Below are 20,344 nucleotides of genomic sequence, written 5' to 3' on the forward strand. Positions count from 1 at the left end.
ATAGAAAGGAATATTTTTAAAAATAGTTAGATGGAAATAAAGTAGCTGTTTACAAGTTAATTAATTGTATGGGATCTAGAATTGGTTCTAGATGATTGAGGGATACGGTGGTTAGATCTGAAGTACAAACAGTTCGATGAATGATTCTTTTGTGGTCTTGTGAAGGCATCACATGAATAGGAGGCTGGGTGACACATCATGTTCATCTGCTGAGCCCTTGGAGGAAACAAAATATTGATGCTGGGGATATTGTTTTAAAAGTGAAAAACATGGTTTTGAAACCAAAAAACATTGGTCTATGGATAAGTGGCTTTGATGCGATGGTGATACCGAGGGTAGCCACAAATTCTGAGACTGCTGTAATGATATTCCAGTGACTGATTACATGGAAAAGATAGCATGATTTGTACAATCATTCATGGTAGTGGGTAATGACTAAAGGACTACACGACACACAAGTCTGATTCAAACCCTAGTATGAGGAATTGTGTGAGGAAAGTATGCCACGTGTTATATTCCTTATTTGATGAGGCAATGACCATGATATACGTAAAACAATGAATGAAATCTTGCCATGTAAGTGATTCCAGGTCACATCTTTACTATTGAAGAGGCAGCTGTCTGACTTCAGTCATGAGAGAGGGAGGATGGGGACACATACAGATTATGCAATAAAACAAAAATGTACACATATAATTACAAAATATTAAAGAAAACTAGAAAAAACTGATGTCTCTGAATATTCTCAGTTACATAAGATTACAAGGACAAATCATTAACTAAGCACAACTAGTAACAAGGTTGTGCAAATATTACCTTTGAAATCATGGTTTCAAAATAATAACGTGTTGGCTAATCGTGGCCTTACTAATTTATGTATCTTGAATTATTCCTTAAAATTACTGTGGCTATTGTTTTAAAAATGTGCCATATTTGGTTGCTCACTATAAAATACAGTTATGCAACCGATAGGTCATTCTTTCAGGCTTATTTAAGGACAACATTAGAATGTTAATGCTAATTATAAGAAAACTGCTATTTCAAAAATAGTGCTATGTTTAATCAGAGTAAACAATTCAAATTTATAGAGTATAGCCATCATAGCAAAGAAGGCATGCAGTACTCTGCCCTATCAAGCAAAATGTATAACTGCCAGTCAGTTATAATCTACAGGAAAAAAATGTCAGTAAAGCTAAACTTATGCAATTTATTGCTTATTTTATAGGCTTTCATTTGGTAGGGGAGAAATGTATCTTTTGACTGTAAGGATGGATAGGTAATATAACCTGAGACAACTATTATATTCCCTTTTGATTTCCATTTCATTAAAGCCATTGGAACTTGAAATAATAAGCCAGTTATCTTTTTTTTTAAATCAGAGGTGCTTCAAATTTAATAAAAGATAAAAACCCTTTAATGAACACTTGAATTTTCTTGCACAATAATCTGTAAGGTTTTTTGTAGTCCTAACAAACTACAAGGTTAAATAGATGATTCTGTTAAAAGTCACTCCAACGCTTTTCAACCAATATTTAAGAATAAAATCTGCTTGAGCTGTACCTCCTCAGTGACATTTATGTGTTATCATCATTCATAAATGTTCATGAATGAGTGGTATTACAACACCAGTTATGTTACCTGATAAATGATCTAAAGATATGAATTGAAATCTCACCACTGCAGCTGCAAACTTTAATTTCAGTTATTTAAATCTCTGGCATACACTTCTGATAATGAAACTACATTTTCATTGTTTTTTAGATCTGGATCTAGATTTGGTTCCCACAACACTTGCTCCACATCAAATCTATAATCTTGCTCAGTGAGTGTAGGAGGCATTGTCTTAAAAAACTAGCAAACTTTATTCATACTAATCACAACATTCCTTCCTAAGCTCAGTAAGTACAAACATGGGAGTACATATAAATATAGGGTTGGCCTTTCCAGTCAAAATGGGCCCTTCCATTCAAGATGGCACCTGCGTATAATGCTCCTTCGGTTAGCATCTTCTGGATAGATCATGAAACCATATATTTCACTTCTTTTATGTCTCTTACATTTGTTTTTCATCTTGGATGTGACTCTGGAACTGTTGGAGTCTGTGATTTGCTGTTTGGAGATCGTTTGGGTGTTCCAGCACTCTGCAGCCTCCGAGATATTCCGGGAGGCAGAGGCAGCATGCATGAGCCTCATGGTGTGCGGGTGGTGGGACAGGGCGTGAGCTGATGTTCGACTCCATTTTGCTGATTAAAGCAACAAGGGCGATTGAAACATCACAGTGAATGCAGAAAACCTGATTCTGGGTTTGGAGATCGTTTAGGTGCTCCAGCATGCAGCAGTCTTCAAGAGGATTCTGGGATGCAAATGCAGCGTATGTGAACCTCATGGTGGGAAGGCTGTGGGACAGTTGCAAGCCAAAGTTTCTCTCCATTTCGCCCATTAAAACTATAATTGTTGCTGATTAAAGTGACGAGGGAGATTGAAGCATTGAGGCGAGTGCCAGCTGCCTATCTTTTGATTGCTTTGTACCGGAGAGGGGAGATCCTGCTGTTGTGCCCAGAGAGTGTTGCCCAGGTTTTCTGTGTTTTGGGTGTGGACTTGGACTATAGACTTTCTTTTCCGTCTTAGAGTTTTTTATATTATGTGTTTCTCTCCCCAGATTTCTTGTTATTTTGCATGGGAAGGGGATTTGGGAGTCAATGTACTTGTTCCATTTTGTTCATTTTTTTTGTGCGGGAAGAGTGATTTGGGAGTTGATGTGCCTGTTCTGTTTTAGTTCACTTTGTTTGTGCAGGAGGAGGGATTTGGGGGTCGATCTGCCTGTTCTGTTTTTGGTCATTATTTTGTGTGGGGAGGGGGGATTTAGGGGTTGATGATTGTGCTGCTTTGTTTTCTTTCTGGTTTTATGGCTACCCAGAGAAGGAGAATTTTCAGATTTGTATACTTTGATAATAAATAAACCTTTGAACCTACGTTCTATGTTCTATCTTTTTACATTTGGAGATGTGCTTCAGGAAACATTGGGAAACCCTTTTCATGGACATTTCAGAAATCCCTTTACTTGCTGAATATGCCTCTGTCTATCAACCAGGCAGATTTGTTTTCTGGTATGTGGCTTCTTTTTGTCAAGGACGCATAGGCTGGAGTTTCTATAGCGTGAAACCTACATGAATTTTCATACTGGCTTTACTTGGTTCGCTACTGAGCAGGTGAGAAGGGCTCTGGGGAAACTCAGAGATGGCAAAGCATTGGGATCGGATGGTGTGAACCCTGAAGGAGTGTGCTGAGCAGCTGTGTGGAGTTCTCCAGCATTTTTTAATCTGGGTCTCAGCCTACAGGGTCCTGACAGTGCAGAAAACATAGTGTGTGGTCCCAGTACCCAAGAAGGGCCAAACAAAAGTCTTGAATGACTACTGTCCAGTGGCCCTGACCTCACACATCATGAAGACCCAAGAGAAGCTGATCTTGGCTCACCTTCAACCCCTGGTCAGAACAGCCCTCGATCCCCTGCAGTTTGCCTACCAGGAGCACATTGGAGTCAACGATGGTGTTATCTACCTGCTGAACAGAGCCTATGCCCATTTGGATAAGCAGGGCAGCACTGTGAGGATCATGTTTTTTGATTTCTCAAGTGCCTTCAATACCATACAGCCCTCACTGCTGAGGGAGAAGCTCCATTCAATGCAGGTTGGCATTTCCATTATATCCTGGATAATGGACTACCTGGCTGGCAGACCACAGTTTGTGTGGCTTCAGAGATGTGTGTCAGACATGGCTATAAGCAGCACTGGGTCCCACAATGGACTTTATTGGCTCCCTTCCTGTTTACACTGGATACCTCAGACTTTAGGTACAATACTGAGTAATGTCATCTGCAGAAATTCTCTGATGACTCAGCAATAGTTAGGCGTATAAAGGGAAGATGGGTGGATGAATGCAGGGCCCTGGTGGAGGACTTTGTCAAAGGTGCAAGCTGAATCATCTGCAGCTCAACATCAGTAAGACAATGGAGATGTGATGGACTTTAGGAAGACTAAGCCTGCACTGCTCCCTATTACTATTGATGGTGAGGATGTGGATGTGGTGAGGACCTGTAAGTACCTGGGGGTGCACCTCGATTACAGACTTGAATGGAGCACCAACATGGAGGCTGTGTACAAGAAGGGCCAGAGTCGCCCCTTACCTCCTAAGGAGACTAGGGTCTTTTGGAGTATGCAGGCCTCTCTTTCACATGTTCTACCAGTCTATTGTCGCCAGTACAATCTTCTATGCGGCGGTGTGCTGGGGCAATGGCATGAACTCGGGTGATGCCAGCAGGCTCAATAAACTGATTTGAAAGGCTGGCTCTGTTATAGGAGTCAAACTGGACACACTGAAGGCTTTGGTAGAATGAAGGACCCCCTGGAGATCCAGGCAAATCTGAAAATGTTTCTCACCCTCTGCATTTCACCTTGGCTGAACAGAGGAGCACTTTTAGTAATAGACAAAGATAACGGTGCTGCTCCAAAGAGCAGTACGTGAGGTCATTTTTACCCCCCGCCGTTAGTCTCTATGATGAGTCAGCCTATAGCCAGGAAAGTGATGACCCCCCCCCCCGCCTCCTGTTAGACTGTTTGAGGTAACTTATTTTTTAAATTTTTCTTACTTCTCTTCATTTGTTTGTATATTTATATATCTGTACACTTGTAATGCTATTGTGACACTATAATTTCCTTTGGGATCAATAAAGTATCTATTTATCTCTCATGCCCAGTCTACCACTGTGGTGGAAACCATTCTAGAAATGAATGGCCGAATGTGATTTAGTCAATAAGAACATTCCAGTGGGGCACATCAGAAACAGTAACCATTTTATTTGGACTTCGTTGGCTTAAATGAATTTCAAGCTTACCTTGCTGCAATCTTGAAGCGGTTGAAAGCAGCCTATTTACAGATTCTGTAATCTAATGGGGCTAGCCACAAGTTCTAACGCTCACTTCCTACGGTGACATTTTTTTTATCCTCTGTGTGTCCATCAGGCAGAAGCACAGGAAAATGATGCAAGAGGTGTTTTGATAAAAATGTGCAATTGTCTTAGAATTTAAATCCCTCATCTAAAGTATGTAGGGGTTATCTGCCAGATTCAGGAGATGTTCTGGTAAATGCCCCACGTGCAAATTTGAAAAGCAGGCTGTAACGTAGTTGTCTAAATCATCTCACTGTAAATCATTACACAATGTTACTTAGCTGAATAATTATGGTGTTTTGAAATGTTATAGTGGTTAACACAACAAGCTGCAACTCAAATGTTTGAGAGTTCAAATCCTGCCAAGTTGCAAGCCAGTTAGCTTTAAATTGAGATAATTAGGATTGAGCAATAAATATCTCCTTGTCTTTGCTACCTTTCTGCCTTGTTGACTAAATCCCTCCCTATCCAGTTCATTCTAGTTTGTGTACTGTGAAAGGTACTGTGAGATAAACCAGTTGATTGGACCATACCAGTTCCTCCAGATACTCCATTTGTTTCAAGTGTTAAGGTTAGTTTTTGAATTCATTCAAACTAGTGTGAGAATGAATTTTGAAATACTATGTTGCAGCTTACTTGAGCAAACAGTAAACCGATTTATTGCCTGTAGACATTATACGAAAGGTGATTGATAAGTTTATGGCCTAAGGTAAAAGGAGTCAATTTTAGAAAACCTAGCACATTTATTTTTCAACATAGTCCTCTCCTACATTTACACACTTAGTCCAGCGGTCGTGGAGCATACAGATCCCTTCTTTGTAGACATGGTCCACAGCAGGGGTGATTGATAAGTTTGTGGACTAAGGTAGAAGGAGATGAGTTATTAACTTCAAGCTTTCTGTATAATCACTCAAAGCATTGAACTGCATGTGCATGTAACGAGAGCATCTTGGACCTCCAGGTGGTCCACAGCAGGGGTGATTGATAAGTTCATGGCCTAAGGTAGAAGGAGATGAGTTATACAGCTCCCGTTACATGCACACGCAGTTCAACTCTTTGAGTGAAAATGCGGAAAGTTTGGAGTTAATAACTCGTCCCCTTCTACCTTAGGCCATGAACTTATCAATCATCCCTGCTGTGGACCACTTCTGGAGGTCCAAGATGCTGACTTCTACAAGGAAGGGATCCGTATGCTCCATGACCGCTGGACTGTGTGTGTAAATGTAGGAAAAATAACTGTGCTAGGTTTTCTAAAATTGACTCCTTCTACCCTAGGCCACGAACTTATCAATCACCCCTCATATAAAATTTCCAGCACCCAACCATGACACCTAAGTAGATGAATCAATACTGCTAAACCATTCACTTGTAGAAGTATAAACTATGAATATGTTTTTTCACAGGAGATGTCTATACAATAGCAAAATCAATAACATGTTAGTCACCAATCACAATCAATTTAGATTCATTTGCCAATAGACCAAAGAAGCAGACCTATTTTGAATTGATTTATTTGCAGAGCTTTCACAGAGGTAGGTGGAATCGTCTAAAAACAAAAGGGTATTTTGAGCTACCAGATCATCTAGTAATCTTGTAAGTTACTTTTGGTCTGTGAGCTTTACCTTACTCTGTATTTGTTAAGTGTAGATTGGTACTACATAGACTGCCGCCAAAAAAAATTAATGTAAATTATGAGTATACTAATGTTGTCTTCTTCTTCTTAGCCTGTCACCTCTACTGGGGCAAAGGTCGCTGACGGCATATCATCAGAATCCTCTGTCCTAGGCCTGTCTTTCAAATTGTCCCCAGGTACAGTCCATCTCCGAAGATCCTTCCTCTCACAGAGATGAGGACTTTGGAGCTCCTGTTGTCCTTTCTGTAACACTGGGTTTTTACGGGATGGAGTTGCTAGTCCCATGCTCAACCCTTCTCTTTTTGCAGTCAGGCTTGGGACCTTCCTCGGTGGAGTTATCCTAACATTATGCTGAAACAATTTTTAGGTCTGATCTGACATCGAATTGGAATTTCTCAACTTTTGTATTAATGCATTAACTTCTGGCAGTATGGTATCTGTAGAAAGAGGAGAAGAGAATAGAATTAAGGTTTCAGTTCTATAATAATTCATCAGAAATGTTGCATTGGAAACGATTAACGTTCCAACCATGTTCATTCCAATACAGAGAGCCTTACATTATACAGATAGATACCAATTTACAAAAAAAAAAGGGAACAATATGAACTGGTGCTGTTTAAGTAACCTGATCAAAATAGCATTAAGCTGTGGTCAAGATCGTAACTCAGACTTAGTTTTCTTTTAGGGTCGTAGAGGTGGTTTGGGGGATGGAGAGGAGAGTTAGGGTTCAGGTTAGTGTAAAGTGACAAGGATGTTGCGGAGTTAGAGGTCAGGACAGAATCTAGGTCTCAGGCCTGTGCTCAACACTCCTTGCTTAAAGGCCAGTGATGTGGTCATGTGATGAAGGACATGTATGGATGTCGGGCGAGTGAGGGCTATGGATGAGAATGAGGGTCAGTGAGTGCCCTTGGGTCGGCAGGTTCTAGAAACAGAGTTCCATGCAGGAAGGAGGCATGAGTGCCTGTAGGTCGATCAGAAGCCTGGAGGTTGAGGCCCGATGGCCAAAGCCCTGGGTCTGTGGGTCCTCTGGGGAATTCAAAGGACCAATGTCTGCAAGTCTGCGAGTATGCTGGAGGCCTGTGTACACCAGCACACAGACCATCTGTGTGTGTGCATGGGTGGGTGAGTAGGAGGGAGGAAAAGGACTTGTTTTGCTGTTGTTGTTTTTATTTTATTGCTCTGTTGTTGGCGGTGTTGCTGCTGCTTGCATTGTTTTGCATATACTGAAGGCATGTTTTGTTGGTACGGGAATGTGTGGTAACACTTGTGGGCTGTCCCAAGTTGTGTTGGTTGTAAACACAAATGATGCAAATTTTGATGTACATGTTATAAGAAAATGAATCTGAATCTAAAGTTTTTTTTGTTCATCCCCTTTGAATGTTGTATGCCCTTTCCTTTTTTCATAAGCAACAGTCAAGAATTCTCTCATGATTGAGGGAAGAGGAAACAATAATTTCAAAACCAAGTATAGATCAACTTGCAATGGTATATAGATCAAGCTGAAAGTTTTTACTTCATTTTCAGGAATCCACAAATTTAACCTGTTTAAGGCAGCAGCTACAATAAAATTATAGTATATCGTGCTTTCTAATTTGAATTCAATTGTAGGTTACATTCAGTCTTTGACTGGAGGACAGTTGAGATGCTAAATTGCAGGTCTGACGCAGGAAATTGGATATTTTTTCATAATTATATTACAGTCATTAACATATGTACTCTTGATTCCAATGTTTGCTCTTTGGTGTTGCAACTGTGTAATTAGTGGATTTTAATGCTCTTAAAGAGGAGGAAACCTTTACATAGTTAATAATTAACTATTTCTTAATATGCTGGCCAGTGGTGTAGCTGCATCTGCACTGGACTTCGAGTCGAGTGGCCCAGACCGGGCTTAAATCCCGCCGGCCCCTTGCACGCTTTCCATCCATTCTGGGTTGAGCATCAAGCTAGCAGCTCGGTCTTGTAAAAAAAATCAGACAATTGCTAAAGAAATGTTAAGTTTGCCACTCGATGTGCCACAAGGTGCAGAGAGGAAGAAACAATTTCTTAATACAAAGGTATCGTAATTTTTAAAAATAATTTTATTCGTGAGATCCAAGTTGGTGCTTGCATATGCAGTGTACATTTAACACACCCAATACTGTATCTTTAAAGTCCAAATTATCAGCAGCAGGATCATTTTCTGAAACACTTCCACATTTCCTGCCAGGATCTGATCCTTACTTAGTGAATTAAAATGAGCATGGTAAGACAGAATATACAATTGTGTTTCGTATCAACTATATTACATTTTATAAACAATATCCTGCTTATTAAAATGAATTAACCTTCTGCTTAAATTGTCATCTGATAATATAATCATAACAAATATACACCAAAAGAAACAAAATCATTCTTTTCCTAATTTATTTCTTCATAAAATGTTTTCTGCTTAAATATTTTTGTACTTAGCAAAAAAAAGAACACTTTGTTCGAGATCTCTTGGCTGTGGTGAAATGCAACTGATGAAATTGGAAGTTGTTCACATAGATTTGAGGATATTTATATTTCTTGAAGTTTAATATACACTTGATGCATTAGCAATCTAATGTGTTTCGAAGAAAATTGTATATTTTGCACATTAAAACTGAAACAATGAGTTAATTATTGAGAATAAAAGCAATAATAGGAAGTGACATCCTGAAAATTTCTGTATAATTATAGCTCACTGCCAGTAACCAGACAAAAAATGCTGGTTTTGCTTCATGTATAGATGCTTTCCAGTATATTATGGCTAGTTGGGTCGCTTCCTTGTTTCAGAATTTCTCAGTAAAAGTAATGACAACAAAACCCTCTATACTTCTTGGTTTCCCATTTGCATTAGTGACCAAGCATTAACTACTATATGTAAGAAAATGCTTCACTAAATTGTCAGTTCAGAGGAGAATTTTAGCAGTTGACATTTCTAGCTGGATCTTCTTTTCTCCAATTAATTTCTTCACATTATAATTTATGATGAATTATTATGTAGTTCTGCTTCAAAAATAGATACTTTATTTGGAACCTGGTTTGGTACTTCAAATTAAAAGTATCAAGTTAGCATCAAAAATCTGGTGCAGGAGATGTGACTCCTGAGGTCTCCATGATTCCAAAAGTCAATCATCGTTTATTTGACTAACTCCGTGTCACGTTGTGAAGCAAGTGAACAGCTCCTGCACAAATAACTCAAATGCTGAAAATTTGAACTGCATTTAAATTTTTTTTAGTGTAGTTACATCACTGACATTTACTTGACAAAGAGCAAAATCACTCAGATATGGAACATTAATTTAGCTGTTCTGAGAGAACAAAGTAACTGAATGATCATCATCTGAGCTGTCAAGCCACTGTTGACACCAGTGACCTGCTTACTATGTGTCTGGCCAGCACAGAGAGGCACGACCCAGTCTCCACCCTGCTAACAGGATTCACCTACCACATGTTTCCAATTCATCACCTGCAGCCTATTTAAACCTAGCTCTCATCCACAATCCTTGTTCACACATATGGAGTTGCCAATCTCAACCAGTTGCCTCTAGCCTTCAGCTACCTTGTTGCCATCTCATGTTAAGTATCTATTCTCTCTTGTTTTATGTCCCCTCATGGCTTCTCATCTTAAAGTAAGGATGGCATAGTTGGATGCAGCAGCTTCTATGGGGTCAACCAAAGGTGTTATTGTCTTTTTAAACACATGTTTACAATCGCAAGACTCTGCTAGACTTAAAGTATGGCACGGCTACCCCATCAGTGAGTTGCTCATTGTTGAAGAAACTGAAGAATCAGGGCTTGGTGTAGATTTTGATTCTGCCTGCTACAGAAAGGTGTTGGTGGGCAAAGGAGGTGTGAAGTCTAACAACGAGTGATCACCTTAATCACTTTTCTTAAGATCACCAGACTCAGTTGGACATTGGTAGTGTGGAATGCTTCAAGTCCAATTCATTGGTTTATTGGTGAACTGCAGGGGAGCTGCGTGTCCTTGGTCATGGTGAGGACCAGACGTCAAGCCTGTATGCAGCCACCCAGGGGGAGCCATTGGAGACAAGCGCTCCACTGGTGCGCTGGAGACGGTGTGCTGCGATGTCCACAGTGGAGCCAGTGCTGCCTTCCAGTGTTCTTTGGGCAGAAGACAACCTCTATTGCGTTCGACTACAGACTGCTACAACGTTCATGGACTCGGGGACTTGGACTATACTTTTTTGTGTGACTGTATTTGACTACTATCGTACACGTGCTGTATGTGTCTTGTGCTGCGTATGACTGTTGGTGCTGTGTTTTGCATCTAGGCCCCAGAGCAACACTGTTTCGTTTGGCTGTATTTGTGGGTGTTCACACTGTATATGGTGAACGGCAATTAAGCTTGAAATAGAACTTGAATTATTTTTCAATTTGTTATTAGAGTAATTTCTCAGAACTAAACTGTCTTCATCGCAGTGCATCCGAGTCAAATCTCCTCTACATTTCCTGACAAGATGAGTGAACCAGCAATTGATCCTGCAGAGATCGCTCACTTACAAGAAGTTGTCTGCCAACACAAGTATGTGATCCAGAGCAGCAGGAAACCATTGATCATCCTCTTGCCACTCTCAGTCAACTGTGTCTCATTACAGCAACCCTGTACAAGTCAACCCTCTCCCTTGGAGCCTCCGATTCTAGTGCCTGAATGCCTCAACGGATCCCAAACCCAATGCTGCAGCTTCCAACATCTGGCATCCTGCACTTTCCAGCTGTAGCCATCTCTGTATTCTATGGATTGAGCCAAGATTTCGTAAGACTAACAGACTATAAGATATATGAGCAGAATTAGGCCATCAAGTCTGCTCCAGCATTTCAACATTGCTGATCCAATTTTCCTCTCAGCCCCAATCTCCTGCTTTTTCCCTGTATCCCTTCATGCCCTGACCAATCAAGAGTCTATCAACTTCTACCTTAAATATACATCAAGACTTGGCTTCCACAGCTGCCTTTGGCAAAGAATTCCTCAAATTCACCACTCTCTGGCTAAAGGAATTCCTCCTCATCTCTATTCTAAAAGGACGCCCTTCCATTCTGAAGCTGTGTCTTCTGATCCTAGACTCTGCCACCATAGGAAATGTTCTCACCACATTCACTCAATCAAGGTCTTTCACCATTTGATAGGTTTCAATGAGTTCACTGAATTCTAGTGAATACCGGCCAGAGCCTTCAAATGCTCTTCATATCACAAGCCATTCAATCCTGGAAGTATTTTCATGAACTTCCTTTGAACCCTTGCCAGATTCAGCACATCCTTTCTAAGATAAGGGACCCACAACAGTTCACAATATCCCATTCCCTTCTTCATCTCTCCCTTGATCGGGCAAGCTCTAATCTGGGCCACCACTAATTGGGACCTAAACAAAACACCATTTGCAATAAATATGAAGCTTTTCCTGCTGAGGTATGCTGGGTTTTCAACCATCCAGGAACTGGATGGGAGTCAGTGGATTGGATACTTTGCCTGCATCAAGGTTCACGGTCGATACTAGATTACACCGTGGAATTCAGGACCCTTGCAGCGTAGTGTGGCTAGAATGCAGAGGCGTTGCTGGCCCATTACCAACGTGGCCTCTTAGAGTGCTTGAATGATGAGCTGTCTATCCACTGACCTCTAAAACCTCATCATCCTGGCCCTCCAATTTGGCAAGTGTCTTATAGAATGAGCCCTCATCTCATCAGCCAGAAACCCAGTTTCATTCCGAAAACCATTTCAGGCTGATGGGCCCTCATCATTAATGCCTCCAGAACCATGCAGTGAGGGAGATCTCCCTGAGGCATTCAAGAGTGTCGGTGGAGAAACATCTTGTCTACTTACTGCAGTCAAATCACCCATGCACCAAATCACCCATGCATCAAATGCCCACTGTGTCTGAGAAAGTGGAACCACCAGGTAGAGACAAGGAGCTTTCTAGCCGGTCAGCTGTTACTGGACTCTCATTCCAACACCATAGCTTGACTCACTCTGTTTATGCAATGGTTCTATGCATATAGGAGGCTCTGGTAGATTCTGAATTCAGACTCTGTGTGCAGCTTGGACTCCCTACTAAGCCTATTTCTCATCCCATCTGCATCGCTGCAGTTGACAGACATCCTTTAGGATCGGGGATAGATCGGAGCCTGCACACATACCGTGCCTGTGGGCATTGGAGGGCACCGTGACTCACCCCACGCTCCTCTCATCTTGAGTTAGCTCTGGCTCTCCACTCAAGAACCTCTCTTCAGCCTGTGATCGGTTCACTGTTGAGCTGGGGGCCTACTTGCCTGACCATCTGCCGCAACTCAGTTGACTTCAACCAGTAAATTCGAGTAGACTGAAGAAGAACTTGACCTCACCAGACGCCCACAGGAATTGCCTTCAGTAAAAGGGGAGCCAGCACCCTGCTGCCTCACGGAGCACACAACGGTGCGATTAACCTCCTCCTGGGCACCTCCCCTCCCCAAGGTAGTATATTTTCTCTCTCTCTCTCTCTCCCCTCCTGAATGACTGCATTGCCGAAGTGCTACAGCACAGCTTCAATTGACTGTTCCGGTCCTCAAGCTGGTGCAGAATTCTTCTTCATCAAGAAGAAAGATGGGGGTCTTCGCCCCTGCATTGACTACCGTGGACTCAGCAAGATCACCATTAATAACTATTACCCTCTTCCCTTGATGGACAGAACATTCAGAGCACTTTGCAAGGCCCAAATCTTCGCCACAGACTGTATGCAATTTGGTCAGCATCCACAAAGGAGCTGAGTAGAAGACGGCGTTCATAACACCTGCTGGCCACTATGAATACCTGGTGATGCCTTTCAGACTTTCCAATGCCCTCCCCCCATTTTCAAAAGGCTTTATCAACAAAATCTTTCGAGACATGCTACTCAGGTATGTGTTTGTCTACTTCAACGACATCCTCATCGTCTCCAAGGACCCTCAAGACCAGGTCTGTCACATCCATTCAGTCCTTCAGCATGTCCTCAAACTTGCATGTACTGTAAGTTAGAGAAATTGCAGTTCCACACCCAGTCTTTTCCTTTCTGAGTTATGACCTTTCACCGCAAAGAGGATCCATGGACCAACAGAAAGAGCATGTTGTCATTTAATGGCCCAAACAGCTACAGCACTGCTTGGGCTTCTCTAACTTTTAGCGCTGTTTCATCAGGACTACAGCCAAATCACTGCTCCTCTCACCTCCATCACCAAATCACTTACCTCATGGATAACCTGGTCTGCTGCCATGGGCCATGCTTTTGAGGAGCTCGAGATGCTTCACTACTTTCCCCTTTCTTTGCTATTTTAGCCCTCTGCACATTTTCTTGTTGAGGTGGACACATCTAACATGGGTGCCAGGGCCAACTGCCCAATGAGGAGCAGATGGGAAGACACACCCCTGTGTCGCCTTCTCATTCAGGTTCAACCCTACACAACACCATTATGGAGAAGTAGATAGGGAGCTACTGGTCATTAAATGTGCCTTGGAGCAATGGAGATATTGGCTAATGGGAAACACTGTGCCCTTCCTGATCTGGACTGAGCACCAGAAACTCATCCATACAGAAGGCCCACCAACTCAACCCATGTCAGACTCACTGGGCCCTCTTCTTCAAGCAATTCAATTTCACCATGTCCTACCCCCAGTCTCCAAGAACACTAAGGCAGACATCCTGTCATGACAGTTTTATCCAACTGGAATGGAGATTGACCCTCAGCTTTTCATTCCATCCTCACAGATCCTCTCTCAGATCATCTAGGACCTTGGGAAGCAGATCCGCCAATCCGTACAGCATAAGCCTGCTCTAGCCGACACTTCTGACGGCCCTATGTACTTGCTGGCAGCTGTGGATGCTGAAGCACTCCAGTGGGCTCGATCCTCACCCCTCTCTGGCCATGCAGGTGCAGGACAGACCCTGGATTTCCTGCAATGTTGGTTCTGATAGCTGCAGATGTGCATCAGTTCATTGCTGCCTGCCCTCAATGTGCCCAGTACAATTCCTCTAACCTACGGCTCGAACCTCTAACCAGTGGCTCTGGGGGTTCCTGTGGCCCCTTTCAGTCTCCTGACGACCTCTAACCAGTGTCTGGAGGGGGTTTCTGTGACCCCTTTCAGTCTCCTGACAACCTCTAACCAGTGTCCCTGGGGGGTTTCTGTGGCCCCTGTCAGTCTCCTGACAACCATAATCCCACATCATCATGGATTTGCCACCTTCCGATGGGGCAACGGTGATCCGTGGTGGACCAGTTTGCCAAGGTGGCCGACTTCATTAATCTCCCCAAACTTCCATACGCTGCTAAGATAGTGGACCCAGTTCACCAATATGTAGTTTGTCTCCACAGTTTCTCATAGGACATTGTGTTGGAGCGGGGTCCACAATTCATCTCCCTCATCTGGCGAGCCGTCTGCTCCCTCCTCTGCAACTCGGTGAGTTTGTCCTCATGCTATTATCCGCAGACAAATGGACAGTCAGAAAGAACCAAACAGCTGACGGAGTAGTTACTGAAAAGCTTCACCACTTCTAACCCTTCCACATGGAAGAAGAATCTGCTCTCGGCCGAACTGACCCACAATCTACACACCTCCTCTGCCACAGGTATGTCACCTTTGAAGTGTTTCATGGCTGCCAACCACGTTGTACCCCACGGATGAGACAATGGAGGAGGTCCCGTCCACCAGGGCTCTGGTTCGCTGATGTCAGAAATCTTGAAAGAAGGCACAGAGAGCCATACTAGCTGCCAAACCTGCCCCCTGCCACCAGGCTAACTATCGTTGGACCCAGCCATACTGCTCTGGCCTGGGGACTGTGTCTGGTTGTCCACCTGAGATCTGCCCTTGTCTCCTGCAGCTCTCACCCTAGTTCCTTGATCCCTTTAAGGTTACTAATCACATCCACTCAGTTACTTACTATCTCCAGCTGCCATCATCCCTCAGGATCACACCTACCTTCCACGTAGCCCATCTCAAGCCCATTGTCCATGAACCACTCAACCCATCTGAGCCCTGCACCTCCGGACCCAGTGAAATGGAAGGTGGCCCAGTGTACCTGGTTCACTGGTTGATGGATTCACATCATCATTCAGTAACTGGTCAACTGGAAGTGTATGGATGCCATCCCGCTTCATCTTGGTTCCATCACTCATCAGATAGTTCCACCAAACCTATCCAGATCGCCGTGGGATGTCAGGTGCCAGACATAGCAAGGGAAGGATCCTGTCAGGCCTACACAAGCAGTCCCCTCCCAGTCTCAACCCAGCTAACAGAAGTCATTTGCCACGGCCTGATCAGTTATATCCAAGAACATTCTGAAAAGCTAAAGAAGAAATCGTGGGAGCCTTGGCTGAGATATATGCAGCATCTTAAGCAATTTGTAAAGAGCAAAATGACTACAAGGTAGCTAATGGTGTGCTTTTATTTAAGAAGGGCTGCAAAGAATGGCATGAGCTGCAACGACTGTTCATGACGTGGCCTCGACTTAATTCTTTTAGGTTCAATGGAATGGTTTAGCGCAAGGAGTAAGAGGTCAGGTTAAGGTTTAGGGACATGGATGAAGGGGGTTTGGAGGTCAGGGGTAGTGAATGAAGAGCCTGGAGGAGTTCAAGTTCAGGTCAAAGTGCTCTGTATTTACATGTTAGTGATCCTAGAGGTTATGTTGGCAGGTGCTGAGTAGACCTATAGTCCCCAGGTCATAGACTGGTCCAAAGTTTGTGGTCTGTATGGGTGGCAAGTCCTGGGTATGGGCAAGAATCACGAGGACCGGTGACACCCCAGGTCATTAGGGTTGGAGATCAGTGCAAGTCTGGAAGTTGATGCCTGAATGTAAAACCTAGCAAAGACTAGAGGGCAAAGCTGAAAGTTGAAGTCTGGAGCATGGCGACTCCAAAGGTAGAAGCCTTAACGTCAAAGACCAAAGGAGTCATGATTGCTCGGGTCACCAGTATCGGAGGACTGTATAGTTGAGGACTGAATGTCAGACTTGTGATTGGCAAAACATACAGTGAAATAGGTTGTATGATTAGCAATGAACCTGAGGATGGCCCCAATGTTCTGCAGAACAATCCAAGCTGGAACAACAACATTAAAACAAACCCGTCATTTGAGAGGCCTGGGATGGAGTGCAAAGTTGGAGGCCTGAAGTCTGCGAGTCTGAGAATCCAGAGGTGGTCTGTTCTGGGGTTTGAGCACTATTGTGTGAGTGGTTGGGTAGGAAGGATGGGGCAAAGGGCTTATTTTGCTGTTGTTGCTTTATTTTATTGTTGTTGCTACAGCTTGCATAGTTCTGCGGAATTTTGTGGCCATGCTTAGGCTGGTTGTGAATACATACAACTTAGTTCACTGTATGTTTTGATGTACATATGACAAATAAATCTGAATCTGAACCCGGGAACTCTAGATCAGTAAGACCTGAGGTAGTTAAGTTACTAAGAGGGATTCTGAGGGATAAGGTATACAAGCATTTGGAAAGACGGAGGTAATTTGATTAGTCAACATGAATTTATGCTTAGGAGATCATTTCTCATGAATTTGACTCATAGTTTTTAAAAAAGTAGCCAAGAAGGTTGAAGAGAGCAGAGCACTAGACATAGTCTAAAGTAAAACCTTTGATACGTTCCACAAGGCAGCCTGTTTTGGAAAGTTAGATCACATGATATCCAGAAAGAGCAAGCTAACTGGGTACTGAATTAGCTTAGTGGTAGGAACCAGAGGGTGATACCAGAAGGTTGGTTTTTGGACTGGAAGCCTGGTACTAATGGAATAGCTCAGGTTTAGTACTAGGCTACCATTGCTATTTGTCACATGTATCAATAATTTTGATGACACTGTACAACGCACAGTCACTAAGTCATAGATGATACTAAAATAGGCGATGTCATTGACAGTGAAGATAATTGTCACCACTTACAGGGGGCTTGATCAGCTTGGGAAATGGACCAAGGAATGACAAACTGAGAATGGGGTGTTGCATTTTGAGATGTCAAGTCAGGGTAACACATTCACAATGAACAGGGAGTATTGTAGAACAGAAGGACCTAAGAGTACAAGTGGTGTCACAGGTGGACAGGATGGTGAAGAAGGCTTCTGGCATGCGGGATTTCATGAGTATAGAAGCTGGGGTGTTGCATTGTGCAAGGCCAGATTTGGAATATTGTGTTAATTTCTGGTCACCATCCTGTAGGAAGAGAGCCATTAAGCTGGAAAGAGTGTAGAGTAGATTTGCAAGGATGTTGCCAGAAATTGAAAGGCTGAGTATAGGAAGATTTTGAGCAGGTACCTTTTTAATTCAACCATAGGACTGGTGATCTGTTAGCACTGTATGAAATTATGAGGTGCATAGATAGGGAGAATGTGCACAGACTTTTTCCTGGGGTTGGGGAATGAAGAACCGGAGCACATTCGTTTAAGGTGAAAGGGGAGATATTTAAATAATAGTAAATGTGAGGGCCAATGTCCTCACACAGGGAATGGACAGTACATAGAATGAGCTGACAGAGGAAGTAGTTGAAGAAAGTACATTAACGCATTTAAAAGGTATTTGGACAGGAATGTGGATAGGAAAAGTTTAGAGGTATGTGGGCAAATGCTGGCAAATGGGATCAAGTTAGGTAGGAGTCTTGACTGGCATGGACCAGTTGGGAAAGGGGCTTGTTTCCATCCTATATGACTCTATGATTCTATCAGTGTTAGTTGAATCTTCCCATTTCAAAAATCAAACCAAGTAGATACTTTTTACTTCAGGCAGAGTGATGTCTGTTCAAAATCTTTCATACTCAGTCCCTCAAGTCTCATTCCTCTGAAAGACCATAGCTCCAGGATTTCTCATGTAATATGAGCTCCTTCTTATCATTCAAAACAGACTCTACTGTGACCGTCTTTTTGAATCATTTGATTGCTCACTCATATTCTATATCGATGTTCAGCCATCAGGTCGTGACACATTCCTCTCACTTCAGTGAAGCTAAGCCTGATCAAATAGTTGACAAGTCCCAGAAAAGATAGTAGTCTGAAACCTCCTTTGAAATCATCATCTCCTTCATTGCTTGACTTTATTTGGATCAAGTTTCAGATCATCACCAGTAATCAGGTGGTAATCATTTTGAACTTTGATTCATACAAGGTCACGTGGCCAAGTGGTTAAGGCATTGATCTAGTAACCTCAAGGTCACTAGTTCGAGCCTCAGCTGTGGCAGTGTGTTTGTGCCCTTGAGCAAGGCACTTAATCACACATTGCTCTAGTCTGTGCGAGGAGTAGTGCCCCACATAGACTTCAAATATGCGCCTTGTAAGGCATGAAAATGCCCGACGCAGGCCTCTCATGGTCTGAGTCAACGGTCCCTCCCTCCCCATACAAGGTCAATTGAGTCTTTCTGCATCTTTGCATCTCCTAGTTGTGGAACAATTCTGCCTCATTTGCTAGTTTTGAGAGTCTTCAGAAAATGCCCTGTTCACTACGTCCTGTATTACCATAGCATTAGCAGCTCTAGTTCTGAATAGTACTTGCTTATGTCATGGTCCAGTCTGTGAAGTCTGCGTTCTGATTCACGGTCCGGTCCGTGGACTCCGGACTCCGGGTCTTCCAGCTGTCCCTTGTTTCATTTGGGCTTAATCATAGGCACCTGATGCTCGTCTTGAGGCTGGGAATATAAGTGGCCCTGGGTTTGAGTGTGGTTGCTGGTTCATCTTGTCAGTATCCCATCCTTGCCTCTGTGGGGTAAGTCAGGCTTTCTTTGCCATTACCCTGCAGTTGGATCTGTCCCTTCCTGTCCTTGCCTCTGTTGGGTAAGCCAGGCTGTCATTGCCGTTACCCTGAGGCTGGACTGTTCTGTTCCCTTCCCTTCCCTTCCCCTTCCTTCTGGAACCTTGCCCTGAAACCTGTGTCTGGAGACTTGCCCTGCAACCTTGTCAAGCTCTACCACTGGAGCGAGACCAGAGCCTTGATAAGGTACTGTCTATCGTTGAGTTGGAACTGTCTCTGTTTCCACACCTTCGCTAGGTAGGTCTGGCCATTTGTTGCTGCCTAGTGTTGGGAACCGTCTCTGTGTCCACGCCTGCGCTAGGTAGGTCTAACTGTTTGCCACTGCCTAGTGTTGGGAACTATCTCGTGTTCAGCATTCTGTGTAGAGCCCTGGCCCCAAGTCCTGTTCTCAAGGAGGGTGCCTGTCTCTGTGTTCTGTGTATGAGTCCTGGCCCTAAGGCCTGTTCCCAAGGAGGGGTCCCGGCTCTGTGTTCCTGTCTCTCTAGACCAAGGCTCTGTGTTCCTGTCCTCCTCAGGACCAAGGCTCTGTGTTCTGCATTCCTGTTGTCCCAAGTCCAAGGTTCCGAGGTTCCTGTCATCCTAAGTCCAAGGCTCGGCTGTTCCTGAGTACCAAGTCAAGGCTTCGTGTTCTCGTCCTGTCCATGTGCCTTGACCTGTGCTGGAGTTCGCTCATCTTGCACAGGAGTCTTTTGTTTTGTCCTGTGGCCTCGCTTAGTCCTGTCTCCCAAGACCACGTCATGTCTTCACCTAGATCCGGAGTCCGAGACCGAGTCAAGACCAAGGTTCTGGGTCCTTGTCCAGTCTCTGGCTCGGAGTCTGAACTCAAGCCCCGTAGTGTCCTTGCCTTGAAGTGCCCAAGTCATGAAGAACCCAAGCCATGTCCAGTCCTGTAGCCACATCATGTCCTTGCCTAGTTCCGGGGTCTGAGCCCGAGTCAAGACCCAGGTTCTGGGTCCTTGTCCAGGCTCCGGCTCAGAGTCCAAGCCCAGGCTCCTAGTTCCCAGTTCCTTG

At 43.5% G+C, this 20,344-nt stretch overlaps 1 protein-coding gene across 1 annotated transcript in view; it reads left to right on the forward strand.

Moving 5' to 3' along the window:
• The first annotated feature begins 5,481 nt into the window (after positions 1 to 5,481).
• LOC140186138 (uncharacterized) overlaps positions 5,482 to 20,344 on the forward strand; it is a 59,642-nt gene continuing 44,779 nt past the window's right edge. The window contains exon 1 of the mRNA XM_072240049.1: positions 5,482 to 5,516. The gene's annotated coding sequence lies outside the window, so the exon portion shown is untranslated. The remainder of the gene's footprint in view (positions 5,517 to 20,344) is intronic.

Source organism: Mobula birostris, chromosome 2 (assembly GCF_030028105.1).
Source record: "Mobula birostris isolate sMobBir1 chromosome 2, sMobBir1.hap1, whole genome shotgun sequence".
Taxonomy (NCBI): domain Eukaryota; kingdom Metazoa; phylum Chordata; class Chondrichthyes; order Myliobatiformes; family Myliobatidae; genus Mobula; species Mobula birostris.